This window comes from Phacochoerus africanus, chromosome 1 (assembly GCF_016906955.1).
Source record: "Phacochoerus africanus isolate WHEZ1 chromosome 1, ROS_Pafr_v1, whole genome shotgun sequence".
In the NCBI taxonomy this organism is placed as follows: Eukaryota; Metazoa; Chordata; class Mammalia; order Artiodactyla; family Suidae; genus Phacochoerus; species Phacochoerus africanus.
The window spans coordinates 58,653,156-58,680,593 of NC_062544.1; the positions used below are offsets into that span (position 1 = coordinate 58,653,156).

At 41.3% G+C, this 27,438-nt stretch overlaps 1 pseudogene; it reads left to right on the top strand.

The window, feature by feature from the left end:
• The first annotated feature begins 8,130 nt into the window (after positions 1–8,130).
• Positions 8,131–27,438, top strand: part of LOC125111850 (UDP-glucuronosyltransferase 3A2-like) — a 38,093-nt pseudogene continuing 18,785 nt past the window's right edge.

Here is a 27,438-nt window from a genome sequence, read left to right on the forward strand (position 1 = left end):
TGTGCTTTTTTGTTCTTGTTTGTTCCCTTCTATTTTGTTGCTCTCTTCCCTTGTGATTTGATGACTATCTTTAATGTTATTTTTGGATTCCTTTCTCTTTTTTGTGTGTGTATTACAGATTTTTGGTTTGAGGTTACCACCAGGTTTATATATAGTTGTCCACATATATGGGGTTCTGGGGTTTGTGCAGGCTTGATAGTATGTGAATTGGGTCTTCACATTGCCAGCTTCAGTGGTCCTGGAACTGTTGTAAGCCAATTGGTGGGTGGGATTGTGACTAGATCATTGGTGGGTAGAGCTGGGTCCTGGGGTCTCTGGCTGTTGGGCTCTGGCAGGGGGGCAGTTCAGGTTGATATATCAATCTGCTGGTGGGTGGGCCTGGGGTCCAGGGGTTTCTGAGGGGTGTTGTCTGCCCACTCATAGATGAAGCTTGTTCTGGGGCTAGAGCTGGCCCAGTGGTAGGTGGAGCCAGGTCCCAGTGTTTCTGACTGCAGGGCCCTGGGAATCCCAGAGTTGATGTCAATTTGCTAGTGGGTGGGGCCTGGTCTCATCAGTTGGCGGCAGGGTCTGGGGTTCCTGGGGCTAGTGCTAGTGCACTGATAGTCAGGTCTGGGTCCTGGGATCTCTGGTGGGTATGGCTGGATCCTGTACCTATAGGTTCATGGGGTAGGCATGGATGGCACCGTGTGCCCCCTTAGGCTAGCTGCTTGGCCTCAGGCATCCCAGCATTCCTGATAGGCTGGTGGGTAGGGCTGGGTTCTAGAACTAATAAACTAGAAAGAAGAGTCCAAAGTGGTGTTTGCCAGCACTAGTGTCCTTGTGGTAGATGAGCTGCCAATACTATGTCCCCAGGGTGAGCTCCAGGTGCTTCTTGCCTCTTCAGGAGACTCTCCAAGATCATCAGGTGAGTCTGACTCAGAATCCTCTCAAATTACTACTTCTGCCCTGGCACCTGTAGTATGTGAGATTTTGCATGTGCACCTTTTAAGAGTGGAGTCTATTCTCACAGCCTTCTGGCTCTCCCCAAAGTAAGCTCTGCTAGCCTTTGAAATCGAACATTCTAAGGGCTCATCTTCCCAGTTCAGGACCCCCAGACTAGGGAGTTGATGTGGGGCTCAGACCCCTTGCTTTTGGGGAAGAACCTCTGCAGTTGTAATTATCCTCATGTTTATAGGTTGCCCACCTGGGAGTATGGAACTTGACCACACTGCATCTCTACCACTCAGGGGCTCCTTCTTTATATATTTGGTTGTGGAAGAGCTTTTCTACTAGTCTTCAAATCTTTTTCATCAACAATTTCTCTGTAAATAGTTGTAATTTTGGTGTACCTGTGGGAGAAGGTGAGCTCAGGGTCTTCCTACTCCACCATCTGGCCACTCTCTTGTTGACTTATCTTTTTAATAATAAGTATGAAATAAAACCATAGCCAGAGGCAAAAGGAGAGAATTCTTACCAGCTGATTCTTTTTTTTTTTTTTTTTGTCTTTTTAGGGCCACACCCGTGGCATATGGAAGTTCCCAGGCTAGGGGTCAAATCGGAGCTATAGCTGCCGGCCTACACCACAGCCACAGCAATGCCAGATCTGAGCTACGTCTGCAACTTACACCACAGCTCATGGCAATGCCAGATCCTTAACCTACTGAGCAAGACCAGAGATTGAACCTGTGTCCTCATGGATATTAGTCAGATTCATCTCCTCTGAGCCAGGATGGGAACTCCACGTCTTAACAAAGCAAATACTATAAGATATACTTTAGGAAGAAGTGATCCCATAAGGAAGGTCAGAGATGCAAGAAAAAAAATAAAGAGCAGAGACAGAAAATGTATCGGCAAATCTAGGCAAGTATTGATAAACATAATATTTAAATATTAGTAATTCATATAATTAAAATATTAAATTATATGTAATTTATATAATACAATTAAAGTAAAAAATAATGTTTTCTGAGGTTAAAAATATAGACTCAAAATATGTGACAAAAATAACATGTAAGTCAGGAGAGGGTAAATGGAACTTCTAGGGTTCTTAAAGTTGCCCAGAAGTAGGTATAGATATGGGTTAATTTTTTGACCTTGACAAGTTGTAAAGCTATGCTGTAAATCTGGGATAACTTATTTGAAGAAAAGCAATAAGAGGGAAATCAATAAGGGAGAAAAACAGAGTGGTGAAAAAATATTCCACACTCCAAAGGAAGGCAAAATGGAGAGGAAAAGAAAGAATGAGAGGGAGAAATAGACGCGTGATAGATGTAAACCCATATACTCCAGTTCAAGTACAACGATTGGCAGACTTAACAGCATCAAGCCAATTGCCATTTCAAGAGGTACATCTAAAACATAAGGTTACAGGAGGGTTGACTATAAAAGGATAGGAAAAGGTAGGTCATGCAATGCTAGTGGCAAATAAGACCTGAATAATTAGGAATAACATCAGATGAATAGACTTGAGGTGAAAAGCTTTACTAGAGACAAAATTGGTACTTTTACAATGAAGGTTAGTTATTTCTCTGGGAATGTGTGGTACCTGATACTTTTAAAGGTATATGCATCTAATGATGTGACCTCAGAAACTGAAACAAGGAAAATTAGAATCATAGTGGGAGGGTTTAAAAAAAAACTTTTTTTTTTTTAAATCCAATCTTAGTCCTTCATTTTACAGAAGAATTTGTGTCTAAATGGGTTTTTTTGTCTTTTTTTTTTTTTTTTTTTAGGGCCAATCCCGTGGCACATGGAGGTTCCCAGGCTAGGGGTCCAGTCAGAGCTGTAGCTGCTGGCCTACGCCACAGCCACAGCAACGCGGGATCCAAGCTGCATCTGTGACCTATACCACAGCTCACGGCAATGCCGGATCCTTAACCCACTGAGCAAGACCAGGGATCGAACCTGCAACCTCATGGTTCCTAGTCAGATTAGTTTCCACTGAGCCACTCCAGGAACTCCAAAAAAAACTTTTTAATGACAGATTTCTAATATGCGTAAAAGCAGAACTTCTGCACATCCAACAAGCTTCAATGGTTATGAACTCCTGGAAAATTTTCTTTTCTTTATATTCCCACCCACTTTCATCCTTACCTTCATCCTCTGCCTCAAATTATTCTGAAGCAAATCCAAGACATAATATTTCATCTATGTTCCAGAATGTATCTGAGGAGACAAGGTATCTCCTTTAAATACCCATAATAGGAGTTCCACTGTGGCTCAGTGGGTTAAGAACTTGACATAGTCCGTGAGAATGCGGTTTTGACCTCTGGCTTTGCTCAGTGGGTTAAGGATCTGGCTTTGCCACAAGTTGTGGCATATGTCACAGATACAGTTCGGATCTGGTGTTGCTATAGCTGAGGCATAGGCCAGCAGCTGCAGCTCCGATTCAACTCTTAGCCTGTGAACTTCCGTATGCTGCAGGCATGGCCATAAAAGAAAAAAATAAAATAAATAAACATAGTAACATTGTGATGCCTCAAAAAGAATAATAACTATTTAATGCCATCAAATACTATGCTCCTTTCTCTGATATTCATAAATTTTAGAGATATTTGAATAATGCCATCAAAAATTGCAGTATTCCTCATACCTGACCTTCACATCTCCTTCTTTGTGTGATTTCCTTAGTAGCATTTGCCATTAAAATACTATAATTTTTATTTTATTTTATTTTATTTTATTTTTTTGTCTTTTGTCTTTTTAGGGCCGCACACGTGGCATATGGAGGTTCCCAGGCTAGGAGTCCAATCGGAGCTACAGCTGCCGGCCACAGCCACAGCCCCCGCAACACCAGATCCGAGCTGCATCTGTGACCTACACCACAGCTCATGACAATGCCATATCCTTAACCCACTGAGTGAGGCCAGGGATTGAACCCAAAACTTCATGGTTCCTAGTCGGATTCATTTCTGCTGCACCATGACAGAAACTCCAACATACTATAAATTTTAGTTATTACTGTGTTTAGCATCTGTCTGCCTAGCAGAAGAGTACCTGAAATATAATTAGCTAGCAATATAATTGTTGCATACAAATGAAATTAGGGTTAGATTTTTTAAAAAGCCTTTATTTTGGTAGTACATTATGAGAGGTACAAGAATAATATATGGGAGTTCCCGTCGTGGCGCAGTGGTTAACGAATCCGACTAGGAACCATGAGGTTGCGGGTTCGGTCCCTGCCCTTGTTCAGTGGGTTAAGGATCCGGCATTGCCGTGAGCTGTGGTGTAGGTTGCAGACACGGCTCGGATCCCGCATTGCTGTGGCTCTGGCGTAGGCCGGTGGCTACAGCTCCGATTGGACCCCTAGCCTGGGAATCTCCATATGCGTGGGAGCGGCCCAAGAAGTAGCAAAAAGACCAAAAAAAAAAAAAAAGAATAATATATGGGCTGGAGACCTTTGATGCCTTTAAAGGCCCACTTCTCTCCCTTTCTCATCACAATGGCCGAGGCTGTGTAAAGGATGCATCATCAGGTGCCCACCCTCTGACTCCTGCCCAGCAGCTGGTGGGCTGGACCAAATAAATCCTCCAGATGGGGAGTTCAGGGCACCTCAAGCTCCATGCCTTCCAGCAGCTGTGGTATGAGCAGTACCTGCTGGGCATCCTCTTGTTCCTGCTGGTGGTCACCCTGGGCACCGTATGGCTCTGTGGGAAGCTGCTGGGCCTGGTGGTCAGGTGGCTGTGTGGGGCAAGGAAGCTGAAGGAGGCCTGAGGCCACGCACAGTCTTGGGGGGATTTTTGGGTGGCCACCAGTTCTTTGAAAGCTTTCTCCAGCACTACCCCCCACTACCCCGCCGATGTCCTCCTGTTCACTTTCACTTGAAGATGCACATGCATTTCTCCTCACTATTTTCTGCCTCTGTTTAGAAATATTTATGAAGAACTCTTGGGCTTCTTTTAAAGAATATTGTGGTAAAATTTACACCACAGAAAATGACCATTTAACCATTAAGCATACAGTTCAGTGGCATTACATACATTCACATTGTGCAAACATCACTACCATCCAATTCCAGAATTATTTTTCATCTTTCCAAATTAAAACTTATACAGGTTAAATGATAACTCTTCATTTCTGTGCCCTTCACCAAGCTCCTAGCACTACTTCTGTGTCTATGAATTTAATCTCAGGACTTCCAATTGCCTCAACCAGTGGACCCCACTAATCAGACACAGCCTGCTTCCTTTGTACTCATAGTCCCTACACGCAGCACTCTGATGCCTTACCCTCCCTGTCCAGGAGCCTCCTCTGTCTCTTTCCCAATTTCTCCTTCTTTCACTTTTCATAAAACTCCCATGAGCTCTTTGGCCGATTCTTCCAAGCTGGCCTCCACTTGCATCTCCTTTCCATCTCTCCTCACAGCTCAGGACACCTGGCCTCTGTCCTGCAGCTCCGTAGGGACACACCTCCCAGGACCCTGTCTTTGGTCTCTGCCCAAGTCCCGTCCTGCACAGAACACTTCCTTGGTTGGTCAGGCCTGGAGCTGCCTTTGGTCCACAGCTAATGCTGCCCATTTCCCACCTTTCACAGTTGCCTCCTCAAGATCCCTGCTGCAGTAAACGAGGTCAGAGAAACCTAAATGGAGAAATGGAACCTACGTGTAAGGCTTGAGGGCCTCATGTCCAGGGGCCGTGGCCAGAACCAAGCCTCCTGATTTAGGAAACATGCATCTGCAAACTCCATGTAGCAGAGGACATCCATACATGTGGTTATGTGATGACACTTAGGGGTTACCTTCAGTTTCTAATAACAGAAACCAGAAAAAGACTGGTTTAAACACCAGGGCTTTTGATTGTCTGATTTTTCTTTCTTCGACAATGCCTGGTGGCCGGCAATGGAGTGCTAGTGGCTCTGCCATGTCTACAGAAGTTCCTTCTCTCTCCCTTTCTCTCCCTTTCTTTATACACACACACACGCACGCACATTATACATACATATTCTTTCGTTCTCTTTCTAAACTCAAGCACAAAACAGTCTGTCTTATACATACTTTTCATGAAATGTTTCATCTTCAAATGATTATGTTCCCCTATTTGCTTTTTCATTCTCAAGTGGAATTAAGTTTCTCCTTAAAACTTTCAAATATATGGTATCTGATGGGTTAAAAATATAAAGAAGAAAATATTAGATATGTGCTGGCCCTGGGAGGGCTATGGTTTTTGATTGCTTAATTCTAAGTTGATTAAATTGATCTTGCAACAATTAAAATGAAAAATGATGCAGCTGCTAGAAATACTTCCTGCAGAAATAGGGATGGTCCACTTGCCAATGCTAGGAAAAGATTTTCTTTGGAAATCTGCAGGACTGAGTGTTTGGTGTCTACCTTCTTTGTGAATTCTGAATCAGCAAGAATGTCACACACTGCCAGAAGCATGTCACATGGAGGAATGCGTGTGTGTGATACAAGATTTTATTTTTATAATTCTTATGAAACTCCTTGAAATTGTCTATGGTGATAGTCCCTTAAAAAACGGATGTGAAACTCACACTGCACTAGCACTTTTCATGAATAAGTTACTTTCCAAAGAAACTCTCTGAGCGATAACTTAAGTCTCTTTCCTTTGGGAATTAGCGTCTGAGATCCTGAGCTTGGGAAGCTAGGAGAGATTTTTAAACAGGTACCTGGGGAAATGGGCATATGAGCTTATTAGAGTAGTTCAAAAAGAGATGGCATCCCATAATTTCCAGATGGACCCCTAATAGGCAGTTGGATCTGAATCACTTGCAAGTGGAGCTTTCTTCAATGTGATATCCTAATGTCCCTACCATTCCTGGTTCAGAGTATTTTCTATCCAGAGGGTGTGGTGATTACCTGGACAGAGAGGGGTTAAGGATCAGCACACTAACCCCTCCTTCCTGCTGCCCCAATTAGGGGAGGGTGAGTTCTGGGACCAGCTCAGCAGGTGAGAGCTGAAGAATGGGAGCTATGCAACTTAAGAAAAGGTTAACATAAAACAAAACACAGAGACATTTATCTTAATCAGAGGTGGGAACCGAGGGACTCAAGGTCTCAGGGACCAAGAGCGCTGCCTCAAGAAACCACACTGCTTTTATGTGCTCTTGAGGATTACGTCAAGTGAGGAGGGGGCTATAGGTGCAGAATATAGTTTTTTTTTTCATTTTTTTGTTTTTTATAAAAGTCATGTACCTGGTAGCTGGTTAAGCATTTACTCTGACCTTTAGGCGTTTGACAATCTTTAGCGTTGAAGAAGCCTGGCATCAGCAATCTATGCATGGCATCTAGAGAATCACCATTGTGCTTCTATAGACGGCATGCCTATCTGCAGCAACCCAGCATTGCCTGGGTTTGCACCTAGTTCTCCTTGCTAAGGACCCCTCATAAACCCCTTGGGGCCATGAGGCTCATCTTCATCTAATCTTAACAGGACATATCATGCTGTGCAAACAGAATGCCTATCTGAACAGGTCCAGCAGGCTTAGACCAACACATGCCTAGGCCAATGCATTATGTCCTCATTCAACTGACCACATGAATAACTTATGCCTTTTGGTCTTCGTTCTTAAGCTTTTTTTTTTTGTCTTTTTGCTATTTCTTTGGGCCACTCCCGCGGCATATGGAGGTTCCCAGGGCTAGGGGTCGAATCGGAGCTGTAGCCATTGGCCTACACCAGAGCCACAGCAACGCAGGATCCGAGCCGCGTCTGCAACCTACACCACAGCTCAAGGCAATGCTGGATCGTTAACCCACTGAGCAAGGGCAGGGACCGAATCCGCAACCTCATGGTTCCTAGTCGGATTCGTTAACCACTGCGCCACGACGGGAACTCCCGTTCTTAAGCTTATTTACCAGCACTGCAACTGTTTTTCAAGCAGGAATATGGGGTAAAGTAAAGCAGGACAAGATGGAGTTTTCAGCATAGAAAATAGAAGCGGAGAGGCTAAGAAAAGATTGTAGAAATATGTCTCCCAACAGGTGAGGACAGAACATCCAATGGTGTCCTTACCGAGGGAGGTGGGGCCAAAGGGTAAGAGGATAAACCAAAGGGAAGAGCCAGACTCTTATTTTACCTCTTTCCCAAGCTCGCAGCCTGCGCCTTCATTCAGTGCCTGAATGCCCCGTGTACTGAGCTCACGCAGGTTCCTGTGCCCCTGGCACGTGGCACAGGACACGCAGCACAGGGCTTTGCTCCATACTGTCTCAGGAGTGAAGATGGGGGTGCAGTGGGTGCTGTTGCTAGTTGGATTTCTACTGCCCAGGCTCAAGCTATCAGAGGCCGCCAAAATCCTGACTTCAGTGGGTGAGTGCTTGGCTGGAGAATCCAGGCAGGCACGTTCCAGACTCCTGTGCCAGACTCAGGCAAATAGCCTTTAACCAGAGGTTTTCCAGACTGGGCTTGTGTCCCAGGCTGGAGGAGGGAGAGGTTGGTGAGGGCTGTGGGGCAGAGACAGGCCTTTACCACCAAGGTGAAATTAGTTCTGGAGAAAAGAAGAGATTTCTTTCCTCTCTTTTTATTTGCTCTGGATGCGCTTATCTGTGCACAGCTGGGGCCAGAAATTTAGATCCAGTTCTGAGCTTGGGACCCCAGGCCGCCTCTTCCATGGTGCCTGTGGATGTTCAGAGGCTCACCCTAAACTTCTGGGTGGTGTGCAGCAGTTACCAGGAGAAAGCAGAAGGTGAAGTCACTTTCAAGTTCTTGAAGCCTGGGGACAGGTGCTCCTGAGGGCTGTAGCACAAACTGGGAGTGTTTCATTAGTAGGAAACCTGGAGAACTGACCCAGCAGATGGGAGGACCCCAGGACAACAGAGCAGTGGGGAGCCTCTCTCTCCTTCACCCCAGCTGCTGGAAGTTTTTGAAGGACAGTGAAGCAGTTAATTCTGCATATTTTGGACTCAACTGTATTTCCTTTACTTTAGCCTCCAGGAGAACAGAAGACAAAAGGGAAACATTTATCAGGATAAGGAGTCCTCATAGGATGGAGTTTCTCTAAGACTTGTATTTGACCCATCCTGAAAGGACAGTACACTCTCTAGATCACTTTTGATCCCAGAGAATCTGGGCATCCTAATGATGGAAGAAACCACAGAATTCATCTAATTGGGTCTGAGAGGGAAACTGACGGTCAGGGAAGTGAGGTGCCTTTTCCAAGAGCACACCAGACCCCCTTCTTGGTACATACTGGGAACTTGCGGTTTCTTACCTCAAACCCATCCTCTTCCACAGATTCCACTCTTTCCCTCTTTACAGTGGAGATTTCTAAAAGCCAGTATTTAAACCGCCCCCCCCATTTAATTTTTTTTGTGTGTGTGTCTTTTTAGGGCTGCACCCGTGGCATATAGAAATCCCCAGGCTAACCATCACCCTAATTCCAAAACCAGACAAAGATACCTCCAAAAAAGAAAATTATCGGCCAATATCTCTGATGAATATAGATGCAAAAATTCTCAACAAAATCTTAGCCAACCGAATCAAACAACATATCAAAAAAATTATACACCATGACCAGGTAGGGTTCATCCCAGGTTCACAAGGATGGTTCAACATACGCAAATCAATCAATGACATACACATTAACAAAAGAAAAGTCAAAAATCATATGATCATCTCAATAGATGCAGAAAAAGCATTTGACAAAGTCCAACATCCATTCATGATCAAGACCCTCGCCAAAGTGGGTATAGAGGGAACATTCCTGAATATAATCAAAGCCATTTATGATAAACCCACAGCAAATATAATACTCAATGGGGAAAAACTGAAAGCCTTCTCACTCAAATCTGGAACAAGACAGGGATGCCTACTCTCACCACTGCTATTAACATAGTTTTGGAAGTCCTAGCTACAGCAGTTAGACAAACAAAAGAAATAAAAGGCATGCACATAGGAAGAGAAGAGATAAAACTGTCTCTGTATGCAGACGACATGACACTATACATAGAAAACCTTAAGGACTCAACCCAAAAACTACTTGAACTGATTAATAAATTCAGCAAAGTAGCAGGATATAAGATTAACATTCAGAAGTCAGTTGCATTTCTGTATGCCAGCAATGAAACATTAGAAAAGGAATACAAAAATACAATACCTTTTAAAATTGCACCTCAAAAAATCAAATACCTTGGAAATCACCTGGCCAAGGAGGTAAAGGACTTACATGCCGAGAACTATAAAACTTTAATCAAAGAAATCAAAGAAGATGTAAAGAAATGGAAAGATATTCCATGTTCATGGATTGGAAAAATCAATAGTGTAAAAATGGCCATACTACCCAAAGCAATCTACAGATTCAATGCAATCCCTACAAAATTACCCATGACATTTTTCACAGAACTAGAACAAACAATCCAAAAATTTATATGGAACAACAAAAGACCCAGAATCGCCAAAGCAATCATGAGAAACAAAAACCAAGCAGGAGGCATAACTTTCCCAGACTTCAAAAAATACTACAAAGCCACAGTCATCAAAACAGTGTGGTACTGGTATCAAAACAGACAGACCAATGGAACAGAAGAGAGAACCTGGAAATAAACCCTGACACCTATGGTCAATTAATCTTTGACAAGGGAGGCAAGAACATCAAATGGGAAAAAGAAAGTCTATTCAGCAAGCATTGCTGGGAAACCTGGACAGCTGCAGGCAAAGCAATGAAACTAGAACACACCCTCACACCATGCACACAAATAAACTCAAAATGGCTGAAAGACTTAAATATACGACAGGACACCATCAAACTCCTAGAAGAAAACATAGGCAAAACACTCTCTGACATCAACATCATGAATATTTTCTCAGGTCAGTCTCCCAAAGCAATAGAAATTAGAGCAAAAATAAACCCATGGGACCTCATCAAACTGAAAAGCTTTTGTACAGAAAAGGAAACCAAAAAGAAAACAAAAAGACAACTTTCAGAATGGGAGAAAATAGTTTCAAATGATGCAACCAACAAGGGCTTCATCTCTAGAATATATAAGCAACTTATACAACTTAACAGCAAAAAAAAAAACCAATCAATGGAAAAATGGGCAAAAGACCTGAATAGACATTTCTCCAAGGAAGATATACATATGGCCAGCAAACACATGAAAAAATGCTCAACATCGCTGATTATAAGAGAAATGCAAATCAAAACTATCATGAGGAGTTCCCGTCGTGGCGCAGTAGTTAACGAATCCGACTAGGAACCATGAGGTTGCAGGTTCGGTCCCTGCCTTTGCTCAGTGGGTTAAGGATCCAGCGTTGATGTGAGCTGTGATGTAGGTTGCAGACGCGGCTTGGGTCCCGAGTTGCTGTGGCTCTGGCGTAGGCTGGCAGCTACAGCTCTGATTAGACTCCTAGGCTGGGAACCTCTATATACGCAGGAGCGGCCCAAGAAATAGCAAAAAGACAAAAAAATAAAATAAAATAAAATAAAAAACTATCATGAGATACCATCTCACACCAGTCAGAATGGCCATCATTAAGAAGTCCACAAAGAACAAGTGCTGGAGGGGGTGTGGAGAAAAGGGAACCCTCCTGCACTGTTGGTGGGAATGTAAACTGGTACAGCCACTATGGAGAAGAGTTTGGAGATACCTTAGAAACCTATACATAGAACTTCCATATGACCCGGTAATTCCACTCTTGGGCATCTATCCGGACAAAACTCTACTTAAAAGAGACACATGCACCTGCATGTTCATTGCAGCACTATTCACAGTAGCCAGGACATGGAAACAACCCAAACGTCCATCGACAGATGATTGGATTAGGAAGAAGTGGTATATATACACAATGGAATACTACTCAGCCATAAAAAAGAATGACATAATGCCATTTGCAGCAACATGGATGGAACTAGAGACTCTCATACCGAGTGAAATGAGTCAGAAAGAGAAAGTCAAATACCATATGATATCACTTGTAACTGGAATCTAATATCCAGCACAAATGAACATCTCCACAGAAAAGAAAATCATGGACTTGGAAAATAGACTTGTGGCTGCCTGATGGGAGAGGGAGGGAGTTGGGAGGGAACGGGAGCTTGGGGTTATCAGATACAACTTAGAATAGATTTACAAGGAGATCCTGCTGAGTAGCATTGAGAACTATGTCTAGATACTCATGTTGCAATAGAACAAAGGGTGGGGGAAAAATGTATACATGTAAGAATAACTTGATCCCCATGCTGGACAGTAGGAAAAATAAATAAATAAATAAATAAATAAAATTGCATGCCAGCACTATTAAAAAAAAAAAATTTCCCAGGCTAGGGGTAGAATCAGAGCTGTATCCTAGGACCTACAGCCACAGCAACGCCAGATCCAAGCCACATCTGCGACCTGCACCACAGCTCACGGCAACGCTAGATCCTTAACCCACTGAGCAAGGCCAGGGATTGACCCAAGTCCTCATGGATACTAGTCAGTTTCATTTCTGCTAAGCCAGGAGGGGAACCTCTTAAGTCTGTTTTTTAATGATAGAAGTACTGGGGCAAAAAAGCTTCTTCCTTTCTTGAAAGTACACTGTTCTCCTGCCTCATACTCCAAGGAGGGAGTTGAGGTGGTTTAGGAGGTGCTGGAAGCCCTGCTTCTGCCCCAGAATGCACTGGGACTGATCAAGACCCACCTAATGGCTGTGTCTGAGCTGACCCCTTCTCCCTTGCACCCATTTCTTCCAAGAGTTAAATGAGAGGAAAAACAGGCAGTCTGAGGGCGAGGGGTACTGTCTTTTATATGATTTATGTTACCCCAGGCAACACAAGTATGTGTACAAAAACTAGAGTAGGCAGTTCCAGTCGTGGCTCAGTGGTTAATGAACCTGACTAGGATTCATGAGGTTCGATCCCTGGCCTCACTCAGTGGGTTAAGGATCTGGCGTTGCCATGAGCTGTCGTGTAGGTGGTAGACGCAGCTTAAATCCAGGGTTGCTGTGGCTGTGGTGTTTGCCAGTAGCTGTAGCTTCCATATGCCACGGGTGTGGCCCTAAAAAGCAAAAACAAAACAAAATACCCCAAAACCTAGAGTAACTACTGCAGATACACTGTTAATGTAATTCTCCACCTCTCTCTACTGTCCCAATCACTGTGGAATTTCATCTCCCAAACAACCCCACCTCCTAACTTTGGCAGATTCTATCCCTTCCCTCATGATCTGACTTTTTCTGCTGCAAAGACGCATAGATGCAAGAAAAATGCCCCATGATGGTACATGATTTTAGACAGGGTATTTGCGTGGTGAAACTTGTGCCTCTCCCAAGGATTAAGCTTCTCTTTCCTTAGGATCTCAGAATTGTTCTAGGATGGGTGATGTCCCAGTCTCTCAGGCATGTAGCATCCTGTAGGTTCATCCCATGGACTCCACAGTTACTCTGCATGTCTTAACGGATGTGAAAAATTCAGGTCCTAACTGAGAACTTCCCATCCAGTATATTTGAATCTCTGGCATTTTGGCTCTAAGTGATGGCTCCACAACTTTCTCTTCAATGGCTCTTTCCTAGACTCAAATGCAAGCACCCATATGTCTGATTCCTAAACTAGCATAAATTTCCAAAGAGAAGGATCTCAGAAATAACTCATTGTCTGTTAGGAACCCTTTACACCCACACACATAACACTGTGCCAGCTTCCACCAGGGCAGTTATTTCTTTGGGAAATGCTATCTCCTCAGGTCCCCAGCTAAAATGCTGTGTGTATCTTAGGATCAGGAACTCCTTAGGACCTAAGTTCCGAGAATTGCATTATACCAATGTGGAGGCCACAAGCCGTAGAGGGAATGTTTTGGTGGGAGATTGCTGTAGGTCAAAGATCTGGGCAAGCAAGATGTCATTATCTGGGCTGGGGCTTACCCAGTGTGAGAGCGGGATGGGAGAAGCCTGTCTTCCTCTACTTTCTGTCGGCTTGCTGTTACTTTACCCTGGATTTTCCCACACACCCATATCAGTTTTAGACCCTTTGTTCTCATCTTCCCCAAATCAATGTTATATATTTTTTTCTAGGTGGAAGTCATTGTCTACTGATGAACCGGGCATCTCAGATTCTGCATCTCAGATTCTTCAAGATCATGGTCATAATGTCACTGTGCTTTCCAATATGGGAAGTTTAATGGCCCAAGGTATCTTTCTTGTAATTACTGAATTCTTCTATCCCAGCCAAAGAGAGGCAATGTCTTTTGTATAGTACTGTTACCAAAAGTGGGGTCTGGTGGTTCACTGCTCTAAAGCCAATAAAAAGACAAGGTTGGTGGAAAGGAAAGTTTGCTTTGTTTTGGAGGCTAGCTATGAGGCAGGGGTAATGGGGGAAGTGTGGACTTCTGTCCAAAGTCTGACTACCTCCCACTGACAATTAGTGGGTAAGACCTTTTAAAATGTGTATAGGCTGAGGGGAGTTCCTGTCGTGGCTCAGTGGTTAATGAATCCGACTAGGAACCATGAAGTTGTGGGTTCTATCCCTGGCCTTGCTCAGTGGGTTAAGGATCCCGCGTTGCTGTGGCTGTGGTGTAGGTCGGTGGCTATAGCTCTGATTCGACCCCTAGCCTGGGAACCTCCATATGCTGCGGGGATCAGCTCAAGAAAAGGCAAACAAACAAACAAACAAAGTGTATAGGCTGAGGGAGGGGGCTACATGTAGAAACAGCACAGTCAGCTCTGACAGTTGTCTTGAAATTGGTCATGCAGTGGTTTGACCAGTTTCATCTTGATTGTTTTAAGTTCAGTTAATCTTTAGTTCCGGGTTTTTTTGGTTTTTTTTTCTCATTTCTTTGAGGCCAGTTCTCAAAATTGTGGCAGTTTATGTCATGGCTACTATCCAGTCATCATGTAGTTAACTTCTTCCACCTGGCAGGAAGGTTTAGTGTCTATAACACAGCTCACAAGATGTGGCTCAGAATATTATTTCTAGTCCTTTAGGCAGAACTTGACTTTGTTTAATGACTTAACTCTCACTCCTCTGATTAAGCTTATTCTTTGACTAAGAGTTCCTGTCATGGCTCAGCAGTAACGAACCTGACTAGTATTCATGAGGACGTGGGTTCAATCCCTGGCCTTGCTCAGTGGGTTAAGTAGCTGGCATTGCCATGAGCTGTGGTGTAGGTTGCAGACACGGCTTGGATCCTGTGTTGCTGCTGGCAGCTGCAGCTCCAATTTGTCCCCTAACCTGCGAACTTCCATATGCCGCACGTGTAACCCTACAAAGCAGAAGGAAAAAAAAAAGACACACACACACAAAAACCCCGTTATTCTTTGACTACAGTTTTTCTACAGACAAAAGGCAGGTGGAGGACATGGGTAGGGAGGACCATAGGATCATGTTCCATTTCGGTACTGCTAAGCACAAAATCTTTTTGAAGCTCATTGCATTGAAAGAGTAGACAAAATGTGTGTTTATGTTTGTTTGTTTGTTTGCTTGTTTTTGTCTTTTTGCCTTTTCTAGGGCCATTCCCACGGCATATGGAGGTTCCCAGGCTAGGGGTCCAGTCGGAGCGGTAGCCACTGGCCTACGCCAGAGCCACAGCAACGCAGGATCCAAGCCGTATCTGTGACCTACACCACAGCTCACGGCAATGCCAGATCCTTAACCCACTGAGCGAGGCCAGGGGTCGAACCCACAACCTCATGGTTCCTAGTCAGATTCGTTAACCAATGAGCATGGTGTTTATGTTAAGTGTGTGTTTATGTTAAATGCTGGATATCTTATTAGCCTCCACATTTTATACATCCATGCTTTACCCCCTTATCTGGGTGTCACTTAATTTCAGGGATCCATTAGTGCATTACTATTGAAAAGTCAGCGGCTTCTCATGAGTTATACATAGTGATGTCAGAAGTTTTTGGAGTTCCTGCTGTGGCAGAGTAATTGAAAATCCAGCTGTAGCAACTCAAGTCACTGTGGAGAAACAGGTTCGATCCCAGGCCTGAGGCAGTAGATTAAAGGATCCAGTGTTGTCACAGCTGCATCGTAGTTCACAGCTGGGGCTCAGATTCAATCCCTCGCATGGAAATTTCCATTTGCAGTGAGTACCACCGCAAAAAAAAAAAAAAAAGGTATATATATATATATATGTGTGTGTGTGTGTGTATATATATATATATATATATATATATATATATATATGGAAAAAAAGTTCTTGAGTCATTGAATCCAAAGATTTTCAGCTAAAATGAAGCTCATGAATCTTGTCAGCTCTTCTCTGTTGACAGACAGGGACACAGAGGCTCAAGGCACTTAAACAATTTGTTTGAGATCACATAGCAAGTTAATAGATTGGAGAATCTGGAACTTTAAGCTCTGGGTTTCTCTATCAGAGTTGCTGGAGCTTAAACAAAAAATTTCCAAAATTTTTTCAGCAGCTTTATTGGAAAAAAAAAAAGCTTAAGCAATTATAAAATTGTGAAAATGAACTTCAGGTTTTACTATTTTTCAGACTATTTTAAAAACAGTTTTAATTACCTTCTAAAGTGGGTTCTAGAGAAGGATATTGTTCACTGAATATCCTTTCTATTCATACCCCTTTTTATTTGCCTTGATTGTCAGTCTGTTTTTGTATCTGCCTTGACTGTCAGCCATGATGGTTCAGTACATGATCATTTTAGTTTGCTGGTTTCTATGGCTTTGAGAAGCTGCTGAAAGTTTAGACCCTCTATCTCTTTAACAAATATAAGCACTCCAAAATCTACACACATTTTGGGGGTTCCTAGATTCCCCTTAGTTTTATTCTTGGGTCCAAATTGTAATGGTCCAGAATTTCTTTCAATATTCACATATCAATGAAAATTCCTGAGGTTTCGAAGTGAAATATTAATTTTTCTCTTTAGCAATAGACTTCAGTAAAGGTCTGCAAATAAAGAAAACATATGCTTGAGCGATGTTTGCTGGCCTGACTCAAAACTCAGTGTACTGAAACATTTAAACCTGTTTTCGCTACCAGTTTGGGTAACTTCCCTACAGTGATTTTTATTTACAACTTTAATAAACAAATGACTTCAGAAATACTGAGGTAGCAGACATCTCTAATGCTTAGATGTAGTGTTGTTCTAATCAATAACTGAAATCACAAGTATCAGATGCCACCCTAAAAACAACCTAATTGTCTGAAGTTCTGGCTCTTCCCCTTTTCCTCAGACAGCTTCTCTATATCTTTTGGTCTACCAGGTAGATGTTCCCCAGGTAACAGGTACTCTTTGTTTTGCGGGGACTGTGCAGTTACATCTCTGATCCTCGGGAACTGGCTTACAGACACTCGAGCCAGTATCTGCCTGGAGGAACTTCGTCCTAACCTGACAGGTCTTCCTCCTTTCAGCCCGTTTGTTCTGCTTTCTTTGTCTGTAGGTAGGACAGCAGGGCAGCAGCTAAAATAAAGAAGCTGTATCTAGGAGTTCCCGTCGTGGCGCAGTGGTTAACGAATCCGATTAGGAACCATGAGGTTGCGGGTTCGGTCCCTGCCCTTGCTCAGTGGGTTAACGATCCAGCGTTGCCGTGAGCTGTGGTGTAGGCTGCAGACGCGGCTCGGATCCTGCGTTGCTGCGGCTCTGGCGTAGGCCGGTGGCTACAGCTCCGATTCAACCCCTAGCCTGGGAACCTCCATATGCCGTGGGAGCGGCCCAAGAAATAGCAACAACAACAACAACAACAATAACAACAACAACAAAAAAGACAAAAAAAAAAGAAGCTGTATCTTGGAATTCAGGATCTTAATGGGACTCATGGACTCTTTCCTTTATCTATCAAGTGGTGCACCACTTATCCCTGAGAGTGAGATATGCAATATCTTAGTCTGCTGTCATCAAGGTGAAGTCAGGGTTGGGGGTTTATAGAACTTAATAAAATATAACTTCCTTTCCCTCTGAATTTTATTTTATTTATTTATTTTTTTGTTTCTTTTTATGGGCCGCACCCGAGGCATATGGAAGTTCCCAGGGTAGGAGTCAAATTGGAGCTGCAGCTGCCGGCCTACACCCTGGATCCAAGCCACGTCTGCAACCTACACAAGAGCTCATGGCAACGCTGGATCCTTAACCCACTGAGCAAGGCCAGGAATCCAGCCCACATCCTCTGGATTCTATTAAGATTTGTTTCTGCTGTGCCACAATGGGAACTTCCCTTTCCCTCTGAATTTTAGAACCAACTGAGAGAAAGTTAATGGAGTTAGACAGATGAAGATCAAAATGTCACCTTTATCAGGCTGGTTGAGGAATGTGTCCATTTTTATTAAGTATCAAGTCTGAGTATGCTTAGAAAGAGTCCCTGAATAATCTTGGGGTATTATTCTATCTCATCAATGATGGTGGCCATTTCTGGCTTTGGCTGGTTTCTTCATATCAATGCATTGGAAAACTCCAGTTCCTGAGCTTTCTCTCTGTGCAGCTCTCTTTCGGTTTTCTGGCATTCTGCATCTTGAATTCTAGGTGCTATCACTTCCCCCACATCTGGTTTCCTCTCAGGGAGATGGCCAGGCCACGTTTGCATATGTCCTTCAAGAGCTGTATCATGGAAATTTTCTTTTCTTTTTTTTTCCTTTTTTGTCTTTTCAGGCCACACCCAAAGCATATGGAAGTTCGCAGGCTAGTGGTCGAATTGGAGCCATAGCTGCCAGCCTACTCCACAGACACAGCGGTGCGGGATATGAGCGGCCTCTACAACCTACACCACAGCTCACAGCAACGCTGGATCCTTAAACCACTGAGTGGGGCCAGGGATCGAACTGGCATTCTCACGGATACGAGTTGGGTTCTTAACCCAACTGAGCCGCAATAGGAACTTCCTGGAAATTTTCTTAATCCAGAGGTCAGTGTCTTGCACTGCTTTGTGTCCAATGTAAAAGCCATTTTTATCATGTATTTGGCCTGTATATAAATATGTAATGGTGCATATTAAATGTGTACATATACACAACTGTGAAACTATCAACATAAATAAGACAGCAAAATATATTTGCCACCCCCAGAAAATTTCTCATGTCCTTTTGCAATCCTCCCTCTTGGTCCTCCCACTTTCCTATTCACATTGCCAGTCAGTGATTCATATGTCACTATATTTAGTGAATCTAAAATCTCCTAGATTTTATATAAATGGGGTCATAATTATGTACTCTTATGTTTTGGTTTATTTTACTCAGCATAATTATTTTGAGTCTGAATATTTTGCGTCTGAATAATTCATTCCTTTATATTGTGTCTGAATAATTCATTCCTTTATATTGCTGAGTAATGTTCTGTTGCATAGATCATCACAAAGTGTTTATTTAGTTGCCTGTTGATGGACATTGGGGTTGTTTCCAGTTTTCAGCTATTAAAAATAAGGCTACTATTAACATTTATGACCAAGACTTTGTGTGAGCATGTCCTGTCTTTTCTCTGGGTTAATTGCTGGAAAAACAATGGCTGAATTGTATGTTAGGTGTATGTTTAACTTTTCTTTTTTCTTTTTTGCCCACGGCCAGGGCATGTGGAAGTTCCCAGGCCAGGGATCGGACCCGTGCCATAGCAGAGACCTGAGCCAGTGCAGTGAAAATGCTGGATCCTTAACCCGCTGCGCCACAAGGAAATTCCCTTAATTTTTAAAGAAATGGCCAACTGTTTTCTAAAACGGTTCACCAGAGGTGAATGCAAGTTCTATAAACACCAAATCCTTGTCAATACTTGGTATGGTCTTTTCAGTTTTAGTCCTTCTTGTGTAGGTGTTTAGTTATATTTCATTATGGTTTTCATTTGCATTTCCTTCATGGGTAATGATGCTAAGCATTTTTTATGTGCTTATTTTTCACTCATATATCAATACCGGTGAAGTGTTTGTCAAATTTTTCCCTTCTGTTTGTTTGTTTGTCTTTTCTAGGGCCACACCTGTGACATAGGGAGGTTCCCAGGCTAGGTGTCGAATCAGAGCTGTAGCCGCTGGCCTACACCAGAGCCACAGCAACACCAGATCTGAGCCGCGTCTTCGACCTACACCACAGCTCACGGCAACACTGGATCCTTAACCTACTGAGCGAGGCCAGGGATCAAACCCCCAACCTCATGGTTCCTAGTTGGATTTGTTAACCACTGAACCACGATGGTAACTTCTATTTTTCCCATTTTTAAATGGAGTAGTTGGTTTTACTAAGTTTTCAGAGTTCCTGATATATATTTTAGATATCAGTATTTCATCAGATATAGCTTTTGCAAATATTCTTTCTTAGTCTATGGCTTTTCATTTTCTTAACACCGTCTTTTGAAGAGCACCAGATTTAGTTTTGATGAAATTGAATTTCATGCTTTTGCTACATGTATTGGTATGACTATATGATTTTTTTTTGTTTATTCCACTAATATGATGAATTTCACTGGTTAATTTTCAAATGTTAAACTAACCTCATATTCTGGGAACAAGTCCCACTTGGTCAAGATAAATATTTCATCTTAAATATTTTCATATTTGGTTTGCTTACATTTTGGTTTAATATTTTACATCTGTGTTAATGTGGGATATAGTTCTGTGATTTTCTTAGAATTTTTTTTTTTTTTTTGTCCTGACATTGGTATCAGTGCAATACTTGCCTCATAGAAGTGTTCCCTCCTCAATTTTCTGGAAGCATTTGGGTAGAATCAGTATTATTTCTTCTTAAAGTGTTTTAGCCACTCTGAAAGGAGATAGGATGGACCCACCCCTGCATCCCCACCACCATCCCCCCTCACCCCCACCCCCTCCACAATCAGGATAAGATGTTGAGAACTAGGGCATAACATACATAACAAGAGGCTATCAAAAGGCTTGTTAACAACCTGATGAGGCTTCTTGGAAAGAGTAAGGCAAATCTACACTGGTCCAGGAATATATTGAGAGAGCTGGAAAAGGAGAGTAAGTTGGAATTTTTATGGTGGTTAGTAGTTGGGGCTGAAATGATGGTTTCCATTCACATTTAACTGATAACCAAAATGTGTTATGGTTCATTTATTTTCATTTGGACATGTTTAAATAAGCCATTCTGACATTTTGTGAGACCTATAATCTGAGGCTGTTGAGGGGTTGAAAGTTTCATTGAACATTTTATTCAAAAAAGACCAGCAATGTACATTTTGAGAAGTAAATTAATTGTGCCTTAGCCACAATCATTATGTTTTTTGCTTTTTGTTTTTGTTTTTCTAGGGCCACTCCCGCAGCATATGGAGGGTCCCAGGATAGGGGTCGAATTGGAGCTGTAGCTACCAGCCTATGCCAGAGCCAAAGCAACACGGGATCCGAGCCGTGTCTGCAACCTACACCACAGATCATGGCAATGCCGGATCCTTAACCCACTGAGCAAGGCCAGGGATCGAACCTGCAACCTCATGGTTCCTAGTCGGATTCATTAATCACTGCGCCACAATGGGACCTCCCACAATCATTATGTTTAGAAATCCAAAAAGGATAAGGCAGCCTTAGCTGTGTATTGTGTCTTTAGTGTGGGTAGAGATGTGTGTAAACTTGATTTATATTTTGGGTATCAATAATATAGCAAGAGATTCTCAGAATTCTTACCCAGATGGGGCAATCTTTACTCTTTATAGGTCTATTCAGAATGTCGATTTATTCTTGGGTTAACTTTGGTAGTTTATGTCTTTCTGGGAATATATCCATTTCATCTATGTTACCTAATTTATTGAAATCTTAAGTTCGTAATGTTCTTTTATAATCCTTTTTATTTCTGTTTGGCCACTAGTGGTGTTCTTTCATTCATTTCTGGTTCTAGAAATTAATCTTTCTCTCTTATTTGTTAATTTCCTTGATCTTTTTATTTCCTTGGTGTTTTTTTTTTGTGTGTGTGTGTTTTGTCTTTTTAGGGCCTACCTGTGGCATATGGAGGTGGTTCCCAGGCTAGGGGTCTAATCAGAGCTGTAGCTGCGGCCTACGCCAGAGCCCAGCAACTTGGGATCCAAGGCACGTCTGCAACCTACACCACAGCTCACGGCAATGCTGGATCCTTAACCCACTGAGCAAGGCCAGGGATTGAACCCGCAACCTCATGGTTGCTAGTTGGATTCATTTACGCTGTGTCGTGACAGGAACTCCAGATTTCCTTGTTTTTTGAATCTCAATTTGATTCGTTTCTCCTCTCATCTTTATTAAGTCTACCTTCTGTTTGTTTTAGGTTTAGTATGCTTTTTTAAGAGTTATAAGGCACAAAAAGAGGTTATTGATTGAAGTCCTTCTTTTTTAATATAGGTGTTTACAGCTTTAAGTTTCCTTCCTAAGTGCTGCTTTAGCTACATCAGTTTTGTAATATTGTATTCTGCTTTTGTTTACCTCAAAGTGTTTTCTAATATTCCTATTGTTTCATTCTTTACTCCATTGGTTGCTTAAGAGTATGTTTTTTCCTCCTAACTTTATTTATATGTTATTGACACATGACATGTATAAGCTTAAGCTATGCAATGTGATGAGTTGATATACATTAATATTGTGAAATGATTACCACAAGATTAGTTAACATCTCCATCTCCTCATACAATTATTATTTTTCTTTTATGCTAATAGAATTTAAGACCTATTTTCTTAACAACTTTTGAGTATATAAAACAGTACTGTTAACTGTAGTTATTGTACTGTACAGTAGATCTCTAGAATTTATTCATCTCATACATGGAAGTTTGCACCCTTTGACCAACATCTCTCCATATTCCCCATCCTCAGCCCCTGGAAACCAGCATTCTACTCTCTTTATATGAGTTTTGATTTTTTAAGATTCCACATATATGTGAGAACTTATGGCATTTGTGTTTCTCTGACTTATTTCACCTAGCACAATACCTTCAAGGTCTATCTGTGTTTTCTCAGGGCAGGACTTCTTTTTCTCTGCTGAATAATATAAGGGTGTGTGTGTTTGTGTGTGTGTGCACGTGCGTGCACATCACATTTTCTTTATCCATTAATCTACTGATGGACATGTAGGTTGTTTCCATATCTTGGCTAGTGCGAATGATGCTTCAAAGAACATGGGAGTACAGATATCTCTTCAAGATGGTAACTTCATTTCTTTCATGTATATTCTCAGAAATGAGGTTGCTAGATCATATGCTAGTTCTATTTTTAATTTTTTGAGGAACCACCATACTATCTTCCATAGTGGCTGTACCAATTTACATTCCCACCAACAGTGTAAGAGAATTCCTTTTTCTCCACATTCTTGCACCACTCATTATCATTTGTCTTTTTGATAATAGCTATTTTTAACAGTGTAAGGTAATCTCTGTGGCTTTGATTTGCATTTGCTTTTGATGACTAGTGAAACTGAACACCTTTTCATGTACTTGTTGGTCATTTGTATGTCTTATTTGGAAAAATGTCTGTTCAAGTCCTCTGCTCATTTTTTTAAAAAATTTTTTTATGGCTGCAGCTGCAGCATATGGAATTTCCCAGGCTAGGGGTTGTATCAGAGCTGCAGCTGAGGCCTTCACCACAGCCACAGCAATACCAGATCTGAGCTACATCTGCAACCCACACCATAGCCTGTGGCAACACCAGATTCCACAACCCACTGAGTGAGGCCAGGGATCGAACCCACATCCTCACAGAGACTACATCATGTCCTTAACTTACTGAGCCACAATGGGAGCTCCATCTCTGCCCATTTTTAAATCACATTATTTGGGATTTTTGTTTGCTTTTGTTTTTGTTTTTTTGCTATTGACTTGCATGGGTTTCTTATGTATTTTGGGTATTAACCCCTTATCAGATTGCAAATATTTTTTCCCATCTGTTGATTGCCTTTTCATTTTGTTGATTGTTTCTTATGCTGTGCAGAAAGAAGCTTTTGATGTAGTCTCACTTGTTTATTTATTCTTTTGTTGCTTGCACTTTCGGTGTCATAGCTAAAGAAATCATTGCCAAGACCAATTTCAAGGAGCTTTTTCTCTATGTTTCTTCCCTAGGAGTTTTAAAATTTGGGGTTTTACATTTAAGTCTTTAAGACATTTTGAGTTATATAAAGAAAGGGCCCACCCAGTACCACTCTTTGCAAGTGAATATTCAGTTTTCTTAGTACTATTTTCTGAGCATACTATCCTTTCCTCATTGAGTATTCTTGACTCCCTTGTCAAGTATTAGTTGACTATATGAGTGGGTTTATTTCTGGGTCCACAATTCTGTTCCATTGGTCTGCATGTCTAATTTTATGCCAGTACTATATTGTTTTGATTACTATATCTTTGCAATAAAGTTTGAAATCAGGATGTGTGATGCCTCTAGCTTTGGTCTTTTTTTCTCAAGATTGCTTTAGCAATTCAGGATCTTGTAAGGTGTTCCAAACAAGTTTTAGGATTATTTCTATTTCTATGAAAATGCTATTGATATTTTGGTAGGGTTTGCATTGAATCTATAGATGGCATTAGGTAGTAAGGACATGGTAACATATGAATTTGATCCACGAACACAGTATATCTTTCAATTTCTGTCTCTTCTTCAGTTTCTTTTATCTATGTCTATTTTCAGTGTGAAGATCTTGGGTGTCGAGAGGCATGTTTCTACAATCTTTTCTTAGCCTCTCCGCTTCTATTTTCTATGCTGAAAACTCCACCTTGTCCTGCTTTACTTTACCCCATATTCCTGTTTGAAAAACAGTTGCAGTGCTGGTGAATGACTTAAGCTTAAGAACAAAGACCTAAAGGCATAAGTTATTCAGCTGAATGAGGACATAATGCATTGATCTAGGCACACCAGACCTGTGTGGATTGGCAAGCTATTTGCACAGCATGATACGTCCTCTTAAGAATAAAAGAAAGAGGAGCCTCATGGCCCCAGAGGGTTTATAAGGGGTCGTTAGCAGGATATGCATTAGCAAGGAGAAAGGTGCAAACCTCGGCATGCTGATTGCTGCAGATAGGCATGGCTTCTGCAGAAGCACAATGGTGACTCTCTAGATTCTATGCAAGATAGCTGAGGCCAAGCTTCCTCAAATGCTAATAATGATTGTTAAATACCTAAAGGTCAGAATAAAAGCTTAATCAGCAACCAGCTATGTGACTTTTAAAATAACTTAACCTATATCCTGCACCTACAACCCCCTCCTCACTTGACGTAATCCTCAAGAGCACAATAAAAGCAGTGTGGTTTCTTGAGGTGGCGCTCTTGTTTCCTGAGACCTTGAGTCCCCTGGTTCCCACCTTTACTTAAGATAAATGTCTCTGTTTCTTGTTTTATGTTAACTTTTTCCCTTAAGTTTCATAGCACCCGTTCTTCAGCTCCATCCTGCTGAGCTGGTCTCAGCACTTGGGTAAATTTATTACCAAGCATTTTATTATTTTTGATGCTGTTGTAAATGAGATTGTTTTCTTTCTCCATTTTTTCTCAGAGAGTTCATTGTTAGTTCATCGTACAGAAACACAGAGGATTTTTTATGTTGACGTATCATGTAATGTTACTGGAATTTGTTTACTTGTTCTTATCATTTTGAGGTGAGTCATTAGGATTTTTCATATATAAGATTACATTAGGAGTTCTTATTGTGGCTCAGCAGGTTAAGAACCCAACTAGTATCCATGAAGATGCAGGTTTGATCCCTGGCTTGTTCAGTGGGTTGAGGATCTGGTGTTGCTGCAGGCTGTGGCTTGGGTTGCAGATGTGGCTTGGATCTGGTGTTTTTGTGGCTGTGGTGCAGGATGGCAGGTGCAGCTTTGATCTGACCTCTAGTTTGGGAACTTCCATGTGCGGCCCTTAAAAAAAAAAATCTTGTCATCTGCAGACAATTTTACTTCTTCTTTTCCAATTTGGATGTCTTATATTTATTTTTCTTGACTAATTGCTCTGGCTAGGACTTCCAGAACTGGGTTGAATAAGAGTGGTGAGAGTGGGCACTTTTGTTTTGTTTCTTAGTGAGAAAACTTTCTACCTTTCATTATTGATTATGATGTTAGCTGTGGGCTTGTCATATATGGTCTTTATTATGTTGAGGTCCATTTTTTCTAAACGCAATTTGTTGAGAGTTTTTTTTTTATCATGAAAGAACATTGAATTTTGTCAAATAGTTTTTCTGTATCTATTGCAATGGTCATATGATCTTTGTATTTCATTGTATTAGTGTGGCATATTACATTTATTGATCTGCATATGTTGAACTGTCCTTGCATACCAGGGATAAATCCTACTTGATCAAGATGTATAATCCTTTTAATGTGCTATTGAATTTGGTTTGATAATATTTTCTTGAGAATTTTTTCATCTGTATTTGTCAGGGATATCAGCATATTCTTTATTTTTTTTTTCTTATAGTGTTTTTATCTGACTTTGGTATCAGGGTAATGGTGGCCTTGTAAGATGACTTTGGGAGTGTTCTCATCTCAAAATTTTTGGAAGAGTTTGAGAAGAATTGCTATTAATTCTTATTCAGATGTTTGGTAGACTTCACCAGTGAAACCATTTCATCCTGGGCATTTCTTTGTTGGCGGTTTTTGATTACTGATTCAGTCTCCTTACTTGTTATCAGTCTGTTCAAATTTTTGATTTCTTCATGATTCAGTTTTGGTAGTTGTATGTTTCTAGGAATTCATTCATTTTTTTCCAGTAATAGTAATTTCCTGTGATCTTATGTATTTCTCTTATGTCATTTGTGATGTTTCCTCTTTCTTTTTTATTTTGAGTCTTCTCTCTTTTAATCTTGCTAAAAATTTATGTTTCATTTATCTTTTAAAAAACTAGCTCTTAGGATTTGTTGACTTTTTATATTGTTTTTCTTGTCTCTATTTTATTTCTGCTCTAATCTTGTTATTTCCTTCCCTCTGCTAACTTTGGGCTTAGTTTATTCTTCTTTGTCTAGTTATTTGAGATGTAAAGTGAGATTCTGAATCATTTGAGATCTTTCTTTTTTCTTGATGTAGTCAGTTATTGCTATAAACTTCTCTCTGTGAACTGCTTTTGCTTCATCCCATAAGCTTTGGTATGTTGTGTTTTCATTTTCATTTGTTTCAAGATGTTTTTTGATTTCCCTTTTGATTTCTTCTATGATCCATTGGTTGCTCTGTAAGATATTCTTTAATTTACATACATTTGTGGATTTTCTAGTTTTCTTCCCATTATTGCTTTCTTGTTTCATTGTCAGAAGTATATTTTGTCATATTTCAATATTCTTACATTTGCTGAGGCTTCTTTTGTAACCTAACTTATGATCTATCTTGGAGAATGTTCTATATGTGCTTGAGAAGAATGTGTATCCTGCTGCCAGTGGGTGAAATGTTCTGTATGTGTCTGTCAGATTCATTCAGTTAAGGGATAGCTCAAATTCAATGTTTCCTTAATGATTTTATGTGTGTGTGTATGATCTATCTGTAGTTGAAATATTGAATTCACCTACTCTTATTGTATTTGTCTATTTTGTCCTTCAAATCTGTTAGTATTAGCTTAATGTTGGGTACATGTATATTTACAATTCTTATATCCTTTGATGAACTTATCATTATATAATGACATTTTTGTCTCTTGTTACTTTTTTTTTTTTTTGGTCTTTTAGCCATTTCTTGGGCCACTCTCTTGGCACATGGAGGTTCCCAGGCTAAGGGTCGAATTGGAGCTGTAGCC